Consider the following 16962-nt stretch of genomic DNA (forward strand, 5'->3'; position numbering starts at 1 on the left):
TGCACAATATCCTCATGTGCTCTCTGTCACCCCAAGAACGCAGGTGGTGACTGCGCTGAGGCCAGCCCCTTTTCACTTCTCCAAGGGATGGAGAGCTGGTGGGTGCACACAGCAGACTGGAGACCCAGCCATGCAAGCATTACTGCTTGTGAAAGGGAAGACGCAGGACCATGCGCTAGCAGTGGGTGGGACAGGAGCCCTCCAACAGACTGGTTTTGACCTCTGTTGGATCGTCAGAGGCAATCACTGAGGCCCAGTTATCACAGCTCAGCTGACTTCCATGAATTGTTACCCGATGCAAACTCCACTGTGTGCCTGAGCCTGAATTTCCCCTCTAAACATATTATAAAGGCTCAGTCTCAAGTCACTTCAAATCTGTATTGCCTGCTGCAAACCAGGTTTCATGCAGTGCTGTGAACTGTCTGTTGGGGATATTAGGTTTCAGGGTCTCACTAATCAGCTTTCCATTGAATAAGCAGTGAAAAAAATCTTCCTTAGTTTTACTTATGTACATACTACTCTTTGAACGAGAGCCACTGAACAGCACAAGGAAATCTCTCATTTACAGATCTGTACAAACATACACAAGTGGGTGCTGAAGAGTATGATACCTCAAAAATCATCTCTGTTTTGAAGGAAAGAGACATCTTGGGCACTAACAAATAGAAAATCTTCCTGAAGCACCAAATGTCAAGCTTTTGTTCACACTCTAGGGAACTACAATATCTTACAAAGCTAAAGCATAGATGTTATTTAGCATCATGGAAAACAGTTACTTTTTGAAGCTTATGACCTGTTTAGGGTCAGGGCATTTCAGTGGAACTTTGTATGTGTTATCATGATTACTATATGCCTGCCAAGCAAATTTCTTGGACTTAAATTCAGCAGGAAAATATAAAATTAATCTCAAGACCTGCCAGCTTTAGACTTCCCATTCTCTGAAAAGCCCTTAGGCAGGGAACTTGCTGCTAAGAAACCCAAAGGTCTGGAAAAAAATCAAAGCGACTTCTTGCAGCCATGGGGATCTGGACCTTATTCTGCTCTGGTTGCACATTTGTTTTTCATGTCAAATATTCTTTGCATTAACATGCTTTTCTGTCTTGGGCAAGGACAAAGGGAGGTAAGACTTCTGCTTTCTTGATTTTAACCAAGTACAACTGTCTTCAAAGGTTGTCTGCCCTTTTTCTCAGAGAAAGCATACTAACCTAGTTTGGAAGGTACCTCAGTGGGCCTCTGCTCCATCTTCTGGTTTGAAATAGGGTTGAACAGAGCCAGCACATTCCTGCAGATTCCTCCACTACAAATTTTTTTAAATCTCCACTGATGTGGATTCTCCAGCCTCTCTAGGTAACTTCTCATGGTGACTCCTACCCTTATGGTCAAAATTTTCTTCTGTAATGTCTGAATTATTCCTCCTTTGCTGCAAGCCTATGTCCATGGGCCATTTTCTATCTGGTGTTAAAAGAGGAAGGGGTACAAGAGCTTGAGGCGTTCTCATCTTTAAAATTCTTGGAAAATCACAAACACAGAGTAAAGGAAAGAGAGGACCAAAAGATACAGACTGGGCTGTATTCCTGTGTTAGCTTTATTCTCGCATTAGATAAATTTGTCATTTTTATTTTATTCTAAATGTTAATGTGTGGCAACACCAGCTGCCAGTTTAGAAAGACATACTTGGCATGCCAAGATTTATGTCACTGAGATTCTCATCCCTTACTTAATTCTTCTGATAGTCACCAACCCTTCCAGAAAGACAGATTTATTTGGCACTCTTCAAAAAACACTTACTTGATGAATGATGCTACCTCAAATCATGAGCCTCCCAAACTCAAAGCTCTTTGTCTAATGAAAACTATTACTGCTTTTTAATAAGTTCTTCAGCATTTAAAAATAGCACTCCTAATTTCCTGCTCCACCGAGTACCACCTTGACTTCAAGTCAAATTATTCACAACCTCTTCTCCACCAGCCCTGGGGGATACAAGTCTTGCATTTTGGGGCTAAGTACTTCTCTCGACAGCTGTGAGGAGCTCTCTGAAGCAGGAAACTCACTCCTAACAATATCAGACATCAAAGCTAAGCCACCCTTTTTTCTCTACTACTTTAACCCAAATGTTGTAGGGTAGGTAACAAGCAGCAACACCAGCAGGATTTCTTTGAAGCAACTTATATTCAACTGCATCATATTGTGGGAGTGCAATAGTATTAATTCAAGAGTCCACCAAAGAGATTAACATTACCACACAAGCACGATTTATCAGTTTTAGCTTGCTCTGGATCTTGCTAGGCACATTTCTCCCAGGAAAACACCAGAGGCAAAATACACACCTAAAATGAAACAGAAATGTGTCATACTGTGGCATAGTGTCACAAGCCTTATTACTAATCTTTAAAGCACCTGTTTCATCCACAAAACTAGTACATGGGTCCTGCACAGAGTCCTGCAGAGAACATCGGATCTCCCTGCACAGGTGTCACCCTGAGATCCAGGCATGCAAAAGCTCCAAGAACTAGCAGATCCTTCACACAGGTTGAAACATCACCCTTCACCCAGCGCAAGCAGCCCCAGGACCTGTCGCACCCGGAGGGCACAGACATCACTGAGACCAATTATTTTTGTATTCTGTTGCCTTACCCTTTTTCAGAAGCTGCCTTTAAACACTCCTTCTACTGCTTCTTAAATTTTTTCAGACCTCCAAACCCACTAAATTTCTTCACACATTTTTGTAAATGATTTTTCAGGTTACCTTTTTCTTGTTGACATTTCATGCATTTCAAATATTCTTACAGGTAATTGAATCTCTTAAATGTCTGGTCCTTTCCCAAACTGCCTGGCTTTCTGGAAACCTGACATTCATCAAATGCTTTTACAAATCTCCCTGTTAATAGTTTCATTAAAATGCATCTTTCGATTATTACATTTTTGTTTGTAGGCCACAAAAAGTAACAGTGCACCCTAGTGTCCTACTTTTGTGTAAAACTAGAAAAAATGTTTTTAACAAACATGGGAAATAAATCTGTACAATACCTGCCTTTTCAACTTCAAACAGAATTTTTCCAAGGACTTGAGGGAAAACTGTTTTTCTGACACAATGCTGTAACTGAGGTCTTGGTCAAATGGTAATTGACCAACTGAACACCAAGACAGCTCCCCAGCTTTGTCCTAATGGTCTTATATTTTTCATTCTGCTATCTATGCAATAGCAGAAAACACACTGCAGCACAAGCTGCCCACATTTTGGTATGCAGTTATCCAAAATCTCTGAAAAGACAATGCTGTGGATCTATCAAACAAACACCAGCAAGTTCTTTCTCTGCAAAGTTTTGTTTGGGCTATTGACCCATTTAGTTAATGCAAACTGCTTTTTCCTGAGTGCACAAGTTCTGCATCTCAAGGAAAAAAAAAAAATCCAAACCAAATCCCTGGTTTGCCATGTTGATAGAACTCAAGCTGACTCCAGAGGAACTACTTGCAAAGGTTGTAACTGCAAAGGTAAAACAACATCCAGGGGACGCCGCAGAAAGAGGGCACATCAACACGGTAGGAACATGTAAAACATGAAAAGGTCCCTTTGCAATATTTAATGAAAAGGTCCCTTTGCAGTATTTAATGCTGACCCTCAAAATACATTAAAAAGTCAATTAGAAGTCTTTGTTCCAAAAGTTAAAAAAAACTACTCCATCACATTAAATCATAGAGTTTAACCAAAGCTTCCAGCAAACTCGATAGCAGCTTCTCTTAATTTTCCCATTTGCAAACTGAGACAACCTTCATTCCACATGTGTGTGTGACTTCCCTGTGCTAAGGACACAAATAATGCAAACACTAAATGAGTTTCTATAAAATAAACAGGACATGAACATGCAATGCCTAGGACATGGCAGGTCCTGCCTCGACTCTCCTGTGTTACAAACCTCCCCTTTGGATTATTTTTCCTTTTTGCTATAAACAGTCTTGCAAGACACAGCTGGAAAAAACCAGGCTCTTGCCATTTTTCTTCAGAATATCTTTCTTTTGGTAAATAGATGGATGTGGGGATGGGAAAATCTACATTCTAAAAGTAATACAAAAAAAACAGCCTCAGTTGTTAAAAACCAAACTTTTGACAATGTGCCTAAATTTATATATGCTTTTATATATATACCTAGAGAAAAAACACACCAGACAACATACTCACCTAGAGAAAAACTATAAAAAGAACTAATGCTTCCAAAATAAGGCTAAAATTGTGAGTGTAGGACAATTTTTATTTTTTAATAGCACTGCTTGGGAAATTACTTCTAATAATAATCATAGGTATGTAAATGCCTGAAGTAAACAGCATATTCCCTAACTTTTCAGGCTAACACTGCCTTGGGCTTATTATATATGCAAAAGAATCTGGACTTTGGCCAAAGAGCATTTTTGTACTGCCTTTAACAAGAGCTTTCTGAAATCAATAGCATCCATATGCTCCAGTGCACTGAGCTTGTTTCTCTGGGGTCAGGGAAGAGGCCTAGTTTAATATGCACTTAATTCAATTAAGAGCTACACAGCAAGAGCCTCTAGTAAATTTTAACCTCTCCTCCATGCATCGTTTACTAACCCTCCATTAATTAAACACAGTTATTAAACTAGCATGTTTATAATTACTGTATTTTCCATGAATGAACAAAAGCTATTTATGGGATCCAACCAAACGGCACTTGTTCATTCATGGTGCAGGACTGAATGCAGACACCCAAAGCCAGCTGGCATTTCGACAGCACAAACAGCAGTCATTAGATGGAGGCAGGTCAGTACAAATATCTTCTCCCCAGAAGAAAACACCATACTGGAATACTTAAAATTCCTGCTTTGAACATTTACTGCAGAAAAAGGCACCACTGCCAGGTGCCTGGATACCCAGAGGAGCCAGTGTATGCATTAATAAGTCCAACTCACAGGTATAACCCTTCTGCAGATCTAACAGGTTGCAATCCATCTTTATAAGTGCATTTGAAATAGCTTGGCACAAACTGCCATTAGATATCAGGAAATATTAAATACTAGTGTTACCACCACCCTCACACATGTGTCTCCCATCACACAAACCTCTGGAAAGAATTTGCTTTCTTTCCTGGTGAGGTGGTGGTGGTGGGTGATGGAAAGATGTGGCCACAGATGGTTAACTGACAACTCCCCTGCGAAACAAGTGGCATGATGTCATGAAACACCCAAATCTGTGCAAGTGTATGGGGATACAGGACATGCAGCCCACCCTTTCCCATTAAAACATATTTAGCACCTTCAGGTAAAAAGATTAAGAGTCTTCAGGTGAAGCAACAGATCACTCAGCACCTAGGTTTGACACTGCATGTGGTCTAAGGCAGCTGCAACGCTCAGATTAGCCACAGGTCTATCATCATGCATTATCAAATTTAAACAAACTAGTCAAGTGACAGTAAAGCCAGAGAAACAGAAGATTTTTTGCTTACACTGCTAATCCAGAAATGTGTAACAAACACACGAAAACTCACAAGCATATTTGAACTGAAAAAAAAAAAGGGGGGGTTTTGTCTGTCTTTGCCAAAATTAAATGCTAAAAAGTTTTGTGCATGTGGTTTTTCATTCATGTGCAAATATATGACCCAAAACCCCCACATTGTTTCTATTTGGGAATGTTTTTAGCATATGCAGAGCAATGGGAAAGGAAAAATGTGTTTAGACTTAGTTCACAATATCAGCAAGGAAAATGCCAGTCTTTCACCTAGAAATGTAGTGAATAGGGCCATTCTCAAGATGCAATATGACATATTTGTCATACTGGTTTCAAATCCTTCACAGGGAGGCAGATTGCACCCTGGCCAGCTGCCTTTTGGATAGACAATTAACATCTTCCATTTTGTATCAGATACTTTCAATATTTGGCATGGAGGACTCTGCCAGGCACATGAAGGACAGACATGAGCTGCAGATCCCTGCTGCACTGAATGCTGAGGCACAGTAAAGAAAAGTAGAGAAACTTCAACATTGAAAGGACTGTCATAATTCTGCCCACTGGGGTGGTGGTGTCCTTCTCCCCCAAAGTGGGAGAGACCTCACGTGGAGAGGAAACCAGGTGAATGGTCTCACCATAGGGTCAGTGGACAGAGGGTGCTAATGTCATCTGATGACACGACTGCAGATCCTTCACCCTGAATTCAGCAGGGTGGTTTAGCAAACTGAAATGCAGCTCTTGTCACAAAGTCACATCTTGTAATAGATAAATGGCTCAATGTCCACATGGAGATAATAGGGGTCTGTACTGAGAGCAGTGTTGTTTAATATCCTAATCAATGACTTAAACAGTGGGATCAAGTGCACCCTCAGCAAGTTTGCAGGTGACACCCAGCTGAGCGGTGCAGTTGACGTTCCTGAGGGACTGGATGCCATCCCAAGGGACCTGGACAAGCTCGACAAGTGGGCCTATGTGAACCTCATGAAGTTCAACAAGGCCAAGTGCAAGGTCCTGCACCTGGGTCAGGGCAACCCCAGGTATCAATACAGGCTGGAGGATGAAGGGGTTGAGAGCAGCGCTGCAGAGAAGGACTTGGGGGCACTGGTGGATGAAAACCTGGACATGAGCCAACAATGTGCACTTGCCTCCCAGAAAGCTGACTGTATCCTGGGCTGCATCAAAAGAAACATGGCCAGCAGGTCAAGGGAGGTGATTCTGCCCCTCTGCTCTGCTCTGGCGATACCCCACCTGCAGTTCTGCATCCAGCTCTGGAGCCCTCAGCACAGGAAGGACATGGAGCTGTTGGAGCAGGTTCAGAGGAGGCCACAAAAATGATCTGAGGGCTGGAGCACCTCTCCTATGAGGACAGGCTGAGAGAGTTGGGGTTGTTCAGCCTGGAGAAGAGAAGGCTGCAGGAAGATCTTATTGCAGCTTAAGGGGACATATAACAAAGATGAGGACAGACTTTTTAGCAGGGCCTGTAGAGACAGGACAAGGGGTCATGGTTTTATACTAAAAGAGGCTACATTCAAAATAGATACAAGGAAGACTTTTTTTTTTTCACAATGAGGGTGATGAAACCCTGGCACGGGTTAACCAGAGAGGTGGTCAATGCCCAGTCTCTGGAAACATTCAAGGCCAGACTGGATGGGGCTCTGAGCAACCAGACCTAGCTGAAGATGTCCCTGCTCACTGCAGGGGGTTTGGACTAGATGGCCTCCAAAGGTCCCTTCCAACCGAAACCAGTCAATGATGGAACAGGATCATCATGGCTGTAGACCTGTCGCAGTTTAGCCGGCAGCTCAGCCCCACACAGCCGCTCGCTCACTGCCCCACCGGTAGATGGGGGAGAGAATCAGAAGGGTAACGCTCCTGGGTTGGGATAAGAACAGTTTAAAAATTAGATTTAAGAGAAATAACAACAGAAACGCAATGTAACGGAGAACAACGAGAGGCGCAAAGCCCCGGGGGAGGGGGGAAGGGAGGAGGAAGGGGAACGAACCGCCAAAACAAACCCCAGGCGCCGCAGCCGCTCACCGCCCGCCGACCCGCTGCTGCCCCTCCCCCAGCCGCCACTGCCGCCCCTTAACGTACTGGTCACGGTGTCACGTGGTACGGAATGAACCTGCCATTGGCCAGTCGGGGCCAGCCGCCTCCGCCACAGCCCCGCCCCTCCCAGACCCCCCCCCCCGCCGCCACGCGGCAGAGCGCGGGAAGCTGGAAAGGCAGCCACCCCCCGCGGTGGGGAGAATTAACCCCTTCTCAGCCAAAACCAGCACATTCTCCACCCCTTATTCCATACCATTTACACCATGCCCAGGTCCCATATGATGCAATACAACCGTACCACCCACCACCACTCCCCTTCCCATCCTTTAACATAACACACAGACATCATTCCCTTAGTCTATAGACCTTCCCTGTAAAATATCCATAAAAATGTCCATTGAGTTCACCCAGTCCATGGCTCTGGGCTCCATCTGCCGTATCAGGCTTTCAGGGTGGGAGAGGTGGTGTGTGTGGCGTTGGGTCGCTGCATACCGAGTCAGTCATCGTTCCGTCACTGCTGCACTTTGCTTGTTTCACAGTCTATCTTCCATGGGTTGGGAGGCTCGTACTCTGATATCATTGATACAACACAGAGGTGACACACAATATTATGTAGCAGTTTGCATTGTGCCATTCGGTTCATTGGCTGTTTTGGACCAAAGTCAAATCCCCTTGAGGCACACATCAGATTTCTCCATCCTCCCGCATCACCCACCAAGTGCACCCAGGTCCTCAAGCAAAAGCAATCCCACGAATGGGTTTGCCTTTGCCGGAGGCAGGAAGAACCCAGACAGTTTTGCCCAGCATACTTTTTGTGTGCACTACAGGGACTCTGTCCCCTTCCACAGGATGTAGGATTTCTGACTGGGCAGGGCCAGCTTGCCTGGCAGATCCCCTTGTGTTGACTAACCACGTGGCCTTTGCTAAATGTGTATCCCAGTGCTTGAATGTCCCACCCCCATTGCTCTCAGTGTAGTTTTTAACAGTCCATTGTACCGTTCAATTTTCCCAGAGGCTGGTGCGTGATAGGGGATGTGATACACCCACTCAACGCCGTGCTCTCTGGCCCAGGTGGCTATGAGGCTATTTCGGAAATGAGTCCCGTTGTCTGACTCAATTCTCCCTGGGGTGCCATGTCGCCACAGGACTTGTTTTTCAAGACCCAGGATAGTGTCCCAGGCAGTGGCGTGGGGGACAGGGTATGTTTCCAGCCAGCCAGTCGTCGTTTCTACCATTGTAAGCACATGGCGCTTGCCTTGGCGGGTTTGTGGGAGTGTGGTACAGTCAATTTGCCAGGCCTCCCCATATTTGTATTTCAGCCATCGTCCCCCATACCACAGAGGCTTTACCCGTTTCGCTTGCTTGATTGCAGCGCACATTTCACATTTGTGGATAACCTGTGCAATAACATCCATGGTCAAGTCCACCCCTCGATCACGAGCCCACCTGTATGTTGCATCTCTCCCTTGATGGCCTGAGGTGTCAGTGGCCCACCGAGCTAGAAATAGTTCACCCTTATTTTGCCAGTCCAGATCCACCTCAGCCACTTCAATCTTGGCAGCCTGATCCACCTGCTGGTTGTTCCAGTGTTCTTCAGTGGCCCGACTCTTGGGGACGTAAGCATCTACATGACGTACCTTTACAACCAGGTTCTCTACCCGGGCAGCAGTATCTTGCCACAGGGCGGCAGCCCAGATGGGTTTGCCCCTGCACTGCCAGTTGTTCTGCTTCCACTCTTCCCGTTCAGCAATGTCTAAGGCCAGCTGGATGGCCTTTACCTCTGCAAACTGGCTCGATTCACCTTCTCCTTCAGCGGTTTCTGCTACTTGTCTTGTAGGAGTCCATACAGCAGCCTTCCATCTCCGGTGCTTTCCCACAAGGCGACAGGACCCATCAGTGAACAGGGCATACTGCTTCTCATCTTCTGGCAGTTTGTTATAGAGTGGGGCTTCTTCAGCACGTGTCACCTCCTCCTTTGGTGATAATCCAAAATCTTTGCCTTCTGGCCAGTCCATAATCACTTCCAAGATTCCTGGGCGACTGGGGTTTCCTACTCGAGCCTGCTGGGTGATCAGTGCAACCCATTTACTCCATGTAGAACCAGTTGCATGGTGTGTAGAGGGGATGTTTCCTTTGAACATCCAGCCCAGCACCGGCAGTCGGGGTGCCAGGAGCAACTGTGCTTCAGTACCAACCACTTCTGAAGCAGCTCGAACCCCTTCATATGCTGCCAATATCTCTTTTTCAGCTGGAGCATAGCAGGCTTCGGACCCTCTGTATCCCCGACTCCAAAACCCCAGGGGTCGACCTCAGGTCTCCCCTGGTGCTTTCTGCCGGAGGCTCCAGGCAGGGCCATTCTCCCCGGCTGCGGTGTCAAAACAAACCACACACAACACACCCACCGACCCGCCGCCACCCCTCCCCCAGCCGCCACTGCCCCCCCTTAACGTACTGGTCACGGTGTCACGTGGTACGGAATGAACCTGCCATTGGCCAGTCGGGGCCAGCCGCCCCCGCCACAGCCCCGCCCCTGCCAGCCCCCCCCCTCCCCCCCCGCCACGCGGCAGAGCGCGGGAAGCTGGAAAGGCAGCCGCCCCCCCGCGGTGGGGAGAATTAACCCCTTCTCAGCCAAAACCAGCACAAGACCCCATCTTTGGGTCTCTGATTTTACAAACAGGAACAATTCAGGAGCAGATAAGTTAGGTAAGCACAAAAAATTTCTTCCTCCTTATTTTAAAATTATGATTAAATCCTTGCCTTATTTTGCTTCGTAGTCAGAAAGAAGCACCATTCTGCTTTGCCAGCAGCATTAAGAAGCTTTCACATGTGTTCTCAACAGCATTGTTACACAGCCCCTACTCACTGAACACATTTGCAACTCAGGTGCAATTACCTGTCGAGCATATTGCATTTTGGCCTGCTCATTTGTCTTCTGACAATTATTTGGCTTTTCAAAGGACAAACTCCTCCCCTTGCACAAGCAGATGGGGAAATGTCATCTCTTGTTCTTAGAGGAGCTTTGACCAATGTTCTGACTTGGGCATTAAATAGAGCAGAAGTCTGCAGAGCTACCTATGCTTTATGGCATTTTTTTTTTATGCATGAGCTCTGCTGTCAACAATGTCAGCAGGAATATGCATGATGTTACATGTAGTGTTTGTCAGCTGGTCACTTACTATGCAGCAAGACCCCGGGAGCAGTGAAGAGTGGAAAATCAGAGCCCCCTTCATTTACATTTATAATCTGCAAAATCAGGACAAGAAAGGAAAGTAGGAGAAATTAGCCCAAGCAGTAAGATTTAGAGCAAGATTCAAATCACTGAAGGTGGAGGAGAGCTTGGGAGCACCAGTGATGACTCACAGCCTGATAAGCATGTGGGATGGCAAAAAAGGCACGCCACTGAAACTGACAGAGGAATACAGACAATGTTGAAAGCTGTAAAGCAGTGGAGTCTGCCCCTGGACCAGGGGAGGACAAAAGCAGCAGAGTGACAAGGAGCGCAAGATGAGGGCAGCCTGCAAGGCATCTCTGCTCAGCAAGGGCTGCAGGAAGATGAGTGGTAGTGGTGGGGACTTGCTCCTGAGGACACCCTGCAGGGGTGTCCCCGCTCTGAGGCAGGGAGCGAGGAGATGCGCTTGGCACCATTCATAGCAATGCCGGAGATGACAGCAGGCTCCTAACGGAGGGGCACAATAGCGCTTTATTGTGGCCAACAGCTGGCAATAGCTCTATGCTCAAAGGTTGCAAATCAGTTTGCATTATAATCTCCTGGGTTTGCATGAGATGATATAACATCACATATTTCATCTCCAGAGAAAGATCTGACACTATTATTTTTTTTTTGAGGAGGAAGAAATAGTTTTCATAAAAAACTCTTTACTTCCATATTGTGGGTGGAGATGAGTGGGAAAGTATAGTTGCCAAAACAAAGAAGATATTTAGTTGCATTTCAGCTGAACAAATCCCCTGAAACCTGCTAAAGGCGTGATTCTCCCAAAGCAAGGGTGTCCGTGGTGGTGGGGAAGAGGGATGGAAGAGCTATGGGAGAGGTGAGCTTCCACCCACTTGAAAGACATACTTGTACATACCACAAATAACTCTCCAAAGCAATATGTATCAGTAAAAGCAAGCATAAGAAGAATTTTCTTAATCACGTGATTCTCTGAGCTCGCTATCAGGACCTACCCAACGTTTTCAATTTTAAGCTGCTCTTTATAACCAAGCTTACCAACAGTGCTTAAGACTCCAACAGCAGTTGGAAACACACTCAGGGCGGAGCAGCTAGATTTAGCTCCAATATACTGTTTATCTGCGATTTTTCCTCTTCCTAACTATTTGTTAAAGATGTACGTTATAAACTCCATACATCAGAAGGCACACTGTACCATGCAGGCCACTATTGTTACTTACAAACTTTGCTATCCCATTTACAGGTTGGATGGGGTTTGGTGGGGTTTTACATTAAGCATCAAGCAACAGGGGTAAAACAAACAGCACAAAGCAGTTAATCAGCCAAGTTTCTGTGCCTCAGAAGGGACCCAAGAAGACATCTCAATGGTGTGCTTTGGATCTCAAACCAGACTACTGTGTAAGAGAAACCATAAAATACTGAGTAATTATGCATAATAATAACTGAAGGATGCAGTTGCAGATGCGGCTGCAAGCACATCTTTTAACTGCTGCCTTGTTGGCAAAATGAGTGCTTAGAAAAAGTACAAATTACTGCAAATGCCAGGAAGATTGGGCTGCACATCCTTCCTTGCCTCCATGAGGTAATAAAGACCTACGTGTTGGTATGGTTCAGGTCCCTTCTTAGATATATTTTTGGTTTTCCTCTGAGTTGTTCTTGTAGCACAACAGTTCTCCTTTGCATACACTAAAGGCCAATGTGAGGTCATGCTCTACCTTTCTGGAAGAGAGATCAGAAGTCTGGTTGGAAACTTGCCCTCTTTCTGCCCTCCTCTGAGCTGTGAGGTGCTACATATGCAACTCTTTCTTTCCTTGTTTCCAGCCCTAAATTCAGGGAACTCCTTAGAGACTTCTTCATGACTTGCTTGCACATCTTCAAGAGAGCGTTTCCATCACTAGTGGTGACTCTACTGGGTTTGGATGCCTGAAAGCTTGTTTTACTGGGATTTGGGCACTTTGAGATTTTACTTCTAAAAATGAAAGGGCCAAAAGGTGAATTTAATTGTGCCAGCATCCTCAATCACCCAGCACAACAGCCGGTTGCTGTGCATCCCCTCCAGCAGCATCCCACCAAGTCTGGGCACTAGGTTGCACTCTTGACAGGAGGAGCTTAGAAGAAGGCACTAGAGCAAGGCTGCATTAATCCCCCGACCCCCCCCCCCCGCCTCTGTTTCTCCACGCTAACCTGGGTGACAGCATTGCCCTCCCTCCCAGGGCACTGAGACCACCATGGCCTGCATGAACCAGCTTGCAGGGCAGAGAGGCTTCAGCTGAACTAAGTGCATGATGGGAATAGAGCTCTGCCAGTCCAGCAGCCAGGTCCTGCCAGTGAGGGGGTCATCCCAGGCGCTTCCCTGCCAGCAGCACTGCCTCCCCACCCCCAGGGCAAGCTTCCCAGGGCAAAATTCACACCTCCAAAGCCAAAAAGCTTGTTGGCTGTTTTCAGTAGCATACCAAGTATCACTCTGGTGCAAAGGAGGGGCAGGCCTCTGCAGCCTGGGGAGGACATGAATGGGCCACCAGCCATTGCAGGGCTTAGCTGCATCATGGGACTGCACCTGAAATGCCAACAGGACCCAGGGTATGCCACCAAAAGGCTCTCACCACAGACAGAGCAAAAGACTGTTCAGAGAGATTACAATCACTCTTGCCCCCAAAGAATACGGAGCATAAAAGATATACTTTTATCAGACAAGAGTAAGAGACTCTCCAGGGAGGTTAGGGAGGCAGAGACAGACTTAATTTGTGAAGTTAAGCCATTTCATTCAGCACTCGCAGTATTGACATGCGCAGACAGTAATTGCCAGGATTGTTTTCTGCTGAGCTCTCACTTTCCAAAAAGTCATTACCCAATCAGAATGGAAAGTCATTAGCTAATCCCCTTAGGGTTACACTGTTAACAGAATTTGGTGGACTGCCTGGACACTGACTGAAAATATTATATATGAACAAACAAATGAAGGAAACATCTTAAGTATTACTCAGTGGGGTCCTCAGCTGCACTGGACAGAGCCTTGTGCTCATACACTGGCTACATTTCTGTGCCAAGTTCAATCCACCCAATTTCCCAACACAGTTTCAGAGAATTTCTGAACTGTCCTAAACTGCGCCAGTCTATAATTCCCCGTAGTCACTGCTGCATTTCTAACGGCATGTCCCCGGTGTCAAGAAGTTGAAGAGCTGTAGAGGTGGCTCTGCACCAGTGCGGAAGATGACCATCAGTGGGCAACTCAGAGTATGCTGGGTGCCAGGACAGAGCACACAAGAGCTGCCCTCTCTAGGACTGCCAGAGAACAACTTACATAGCATCTATGCTAATTCAGCAAAAGCAACAATAGCTCAATCTTGGTCCAAATTAAAATTGTACTGCAAGATAAATCAGCCATGTACAGAACCCAGATTAACTAATGCAAGACCAAAGGCTAAAGAAAAAACAACTTTAGGATTAAAGATTAGGGTGCAGGGAATTGGCTGAGGCACAGGGAAGACATAATGGGCAAAGGATATCAACGATACCCGGATTTAGCAAAATCAGGGAAACTAGGGAAAGAGAAAATTGCAGTTTGAGATGAGGATTTGCAAGGATTACTTCTTAAAAAAATGAATGCTAGGCAGAGTCCTGGGGTCTGGCAGGAGACCATTACTGGCCAGGGCAAAGACAGCTTGGGTGCCAGCTGGAGTCAACAACTTCTCTAGAAGAAATGATTTAGTTATGGCGCATCTTGTCCCTATATGCACAGCAGCTCTGCTTTTTAACCAGTTATTTCTCCATAAAAATTTGTCTTCATACAACAGATAGTAATTGTACTGAGTTAGTTCACAGAAACTGGTGGTTAACATGGGACAGAAAGCAAACTTCAATTGCCAGTAGCTCTGCAAATCCCAAGCACTTCCCTAAATGAGCTGCACACATGCGAAACATCCCCCTTGGGCCCCTGACACACAGGGGGGTGTGCTGCTGCACAGATGGGGATGTGATGGTGGTTTGATAATCACCTGTACCTGGTAGCATCCATGATATGATGGTGATGGAAACAGGTAGAGGAAAAAGGGAAAAAAAAACCACACCCTGATTTGTAAGTCACATTTGTAAAGAGGTGGCAATGCAAAGCTAAGTAAATGCACTAAACACCTCTCGGCAGATGTGAGGGTTTTCTGTTGTTATTATCCAGAGTTCAAACCTTATATATAACAGAAGCCCTCACCCAAAACTGTGAACACCCAAGCTGATATGAAACTTTCTCCCAGCATCTCTGGGCAGCAGAAACCCTAATATACACAGCACTTTGGATCTGATGCAGATAAGTTATTCTTTGAATATAAGTTATTATCCTAATCGTATTGCTCTGACAGGCACTTGTGTCAAGCAAGGCAGTGCCTATCAGCCTTCTTCAACTATATGGAATCATAGAATCACAGAATGTCCTGAGTTGGAAGGGACCCACACGGATCATCGAGTCCAACTCCTGTCCCTGCACAGGACAACCCCAAATTCACACCATGTCTTTGAGGGCGTTGTCCAAGTGCTTCTTGAATATCACGAGGCTTGGAGCCGTGACTGCCTCCCTGGGCAGCCTGTTCCAGTGCTCCACCACCCTCTGGGTGAAGAACCTTTTCCTAATACCCAACCTAACCCTCCCCTGGCACGTCTTCCTGCCACTCCCTCGGGTCCTGACATTGGTCACCAAAGAGATCAGCGTCTGCCCCTCCTCTTCCCTTGTGAGGAAGCTGTAGACCATGATGTATTTGTTGTCTGCAACAAAGTACTTAGAAGATTTGGGGGAAAAATTATTAAAAAAGAAAAAGAAAAGCCCCTGCCTTCTACACATGGACATCCTTAGGTTAGGCTTCACTTCATTGTACTGAAGCCAGTTAAGCTGGAGGAGCAGCTCCTGCCTGTACACCTTTGCACTGGCCAAACCCAGAGACCTTGCTCTTCCTTGCACAGCTGCTCAGAGCATTTCCATCCTGTCATTATAGGCACCTTCAAGGGGAATGGTACATCCTTCCACGGTGATGTACAGACCTGCTCTGCGGGCAGCAAGAGGAGCAGCCCAGGCAGGAAGATGCCCGCTCCTTGTTTTTCATACCAGCAACCCAAGCTTCAGGGTGCATGGCATAGGAAGCTGACCAAAAGGCCAGGCCAGGCAGCCACCGAGCTGGCTTCAGCCTGGCATCATACTTGCAATTAACTTTGTCTATAATTCGAAGACAGGATACCTCACACCACATCACACAGTAGAAATATCCCTCCATGTGGTATCGACTGCGCTTTTTATAAACTAAGTACCAGTTTCTGCTGCAACGTTTCTCCCAAGAAACTAAAGCAGAGTGCAAAATAATGCTTGAAAAATGCTGATTTTGTACATACACAGAATCAGGACAGCTACATCATAATATTTTGCTGAAGTGTAGTATTAATTGCACGTCTGTGGCAGTGCCTCCTTTCTTTGTTGGAAATATTAGTGAGATAGTCCGTATTCATGGTACAGAAGCTGTGATCTGTTGAATAAATTTGGAACTAGAATTTGCTTAGTGGGTTCCCCCCCCCTGTTTTTTCATTGCTTTTAGGAGAGAGTAACTAGAAAACCCACCCACACAGCCAAATATTCAGCTGCAAGGAAATAGCCTGAAGTCATTCAAATCCATAGAGCAACCCCAGCCCTGGTTACCCCAACATTTAGCAAGTTGCCCTGTGGTATTGTGAAAGATGCAGAGTTTCTACAGCAGGGATTTGAGGTAAGAAGGAAGAAAAAATGTCCATGATTCCCTGAATCTTTGCATTTTAGATTTTGAAAGATAGAATGAATAATTTTAATTGGTATTGTATGAAAAGGATCTTCAGTAATCTTTTGCCTTAGAGAAGATTTTTTTTTTGCTTACATGTCTACTCATATCTGGTAAAGTCATCTTTATAAAGAGGTTCAGAAAGAGTAAACTTCTTTGAAATAGAGATATCCATCACAGATTGCTACCAGCATTTTTCAATTAATAATCTCCCTTGTATACAGTAAGAAAGGTTCCAAGACAACCTACCAGGTGACCAACAGGAATATTCCAGATTTTGGGTATTTTACTGCAAGGACGTATGTCCCTCTGAGGAAAGACAAAAAGAAAAAAAATATTTATTCTCAGAAAGAGTGGTCTGAACAGTCTTCAAAGCTATGTAAGGTTATAAAAAGGACAGCAGTCAATTGTACTCCATGCCCATTGAGAGTATACCAAAAATTAATCAGCTTAATTTCCAGCAAGGAACACTTAGGCTA

At 45.4% G+C, this 16962-nt stretch overlaps 1 protein-coding gene across 1 annotated transcript in view; it reads right to left on the reverse strand.

Moving 5' to 3' along the window:
* Positions 1-16962, reverse strand: part of PDZD2 (PDZ domain containing 2) — a 210156-nt gene that overhangs the window by 161606 nt on the left and 31588 nt on the right. The window contains exon 2 of the mRNA XM_064437724.1: positions 16733-16792. The gene's annotated coding sequence lies outside the window, so the exon portion shown is untranslated. The remainder of the gene's footprint in view (positions 1-16732; positions 16793-16962) is intronic.

Source organism: Phalacrocorax carbo, chromosome Z, assembly GCF_963921805.1.
Source record: "Phalacrocorax carbo chromosome Z, bPhaCar2.1, whole genome shotgun sequence".
Taxonomy (NCBI): Eukaryota; Metazoa; Chordata; class Aves; order Suliformes; family Phalacrocoracidae; genus Phalacrocorax; species Phalacrocorax carbo.